At 39.7% G+C, this 1,854-nt stretch overlaps 1 long non-coding RNA gene across 1 annotated transcript; it reads left to right on the forward strand.

Annotated features, from left to right (window-relative positions):
* Nucleotides 1-1,427: 1,427 nt before the first annotated feature.
* On the forward strand, nucleotides 1,428-1,854 carry LOC117190841. The gene is made up of 2 exons (XR_004473863.1): nucleotides 1,428-1,656; nucleotides 1,734-1,854. It is a non-coding gene; the product is annotated as an uncharacterized LOC117190841 (long non-coding RNA).

Raw genomic sequence — 1,854 nt, forward strand, 5'->3', positions numbered from 1 at the left:
CATTGGGAATTACATGAACATTTTAGTAAATCCAGATTACATCGTCTTCCTTTTGCTCCTATATTTAAGTATTTATCAATAATTTTCAGAATTCAAAATGAAGGCCGTCAATGTGAGAACTATTGCCATTTAGAGCTGGGAGAAATTTCATCTCCATAGTTCAACTGTTTCTGTTTCCTTGCTCGATTAAAGGATTAAGGATAATTTTAAGGAATTTACCAAAGATTTCTGTTCTCTTTACTTCATTTAAAAGCTCTATATTCCCTGCTTTGTTGCACACCTAATACATATCAAAAAACATTAAATATTTTATTTTATTCGGATACGCAGACTTCAATCTTAAAGACACGAGAACATAGCTTCGTAGACTGTATTTGATGGTATATTTTACGAATAAAGCAGATCAAATTATTGGTAAATATACTACTGTTTCTCAATGGGAAAAATAGTTTCAAAGGAGAAAAAAGCGAAGCATTATATGGATCAATGTTGTTGTAAGAACTGGAAAATAAGTCGTGTCTTCCGATAAGTGATCTGAAAAAGTCCCTACAACTTTGTCCCCTTATCAGGCCTTAAATTTTTGTGAGAAATAAGATATGTATCTCAGAACTATAGCTTAATAATCTACCAACTTTCCAACTGATGCTTCTTACCCGATATTATTTGGTGACCCATCAATATTTCATTGTAAAAGGAACTGTTTCCACCTCGTTCTATCATAATGGAGGCCTATATCAGATTGGCTATTTATTTAAAACATTACGTTCTGTGGTTCTAAATTATTTTGCTGTTAAAATATCCATCTCACATCTCCATTTTGCATTTTCCCAACCCCTAACAACGGCCGCAACCGCAACCCTCTTTCATCGATGAAGCATAAATTAACGTGATAAATATTTATGGCTTTGCTGCTGCTGTATTTTTATACCCGATACTAAAAAAGGAGTATTGGGGTATATTAGATTTGTGGTAAAAGTGGATGTGTGTAACGTCCAGAAGGAATCGTTTCCGACCCCATAAAGTATATATATTCTTGATCAGCATCAATAGCCGAGTCGATTGAGCCCTGTCTGTCTGTCCGTCTGTCCGTCCGTCCGTCCGTCCGTCCGTCCCCTTCAGCGCCTAGTGCTCAAAGACTATAAGAGCTAGAGCAACGATGTTTTGGATCCAGATTTCTGTGATATGTCACTGCTACAAAAATATTTCAAAACTTCGCCCCGCCCACTTCCGCCCCCACAAAGGACGAAAATCTGTGGCATCTACATTTTTAAAGATATGTAGTGGCGCCTGTCCAACAAAAATATCGGATAACCGTCCCACGATTTCCCCTTCCCTTAGACATGCACCTTGCACCTTTTGGGCAGTTACGAGCAAGAAAAAAAATGACATAAGTTAACAGCGGCTACTGTCAAGGTGTGGTGAGAAAAGGGGAACGAGAGAACCAAGGGCTCAAGCGGAAGGAGAGTGGCTTGGGCATGTTCTTTCCAATTTTACTCGCGATCCCAGACGGACGTCTGAGGAAAATACTCAAGTAGTGCAGTGAAAGGAAAAATTCTAACCTCGACCGTAATTACCGCGTGTCCATCATGGCTAAGATCTAGTCAAAAGATCAGCCGACCATTCCTACGTTTATTAAGCGAAGGCCGAACCCATCGGGTGAGTGAAAATTGTACCCCAACTGCCGGCCAACAGAAAATTAAAGTTCGTTTTTTTTCTTAAAAACCTAACCATAGGTTTGGCCGTACGTAATACCGTACGAAACGCCGGTCGTAGTGCCGTAAGCCGTACCCACTACAGTCTCGTCACCTTACCACACATATAAATACCCAGCGTCCCGATCGACTACAGTATGTG

This window comes from Drosophila miranda, assembly GCF_003369915.1.
Source record: "Drosophila miranda strain MSH22 chromosome Y unlocalized genomic scaffold, D.miranda_PacBio2.1 Contig_Y1_pilon, whole genome shotgun sequence".
In the NCBI taxonomy this organism is placed as follows: Eukaryota; Metazoa; Arthropoda; class Insecta; order Diptera; family Drosophilidae; genus Drosophila; species Drosophila miranda.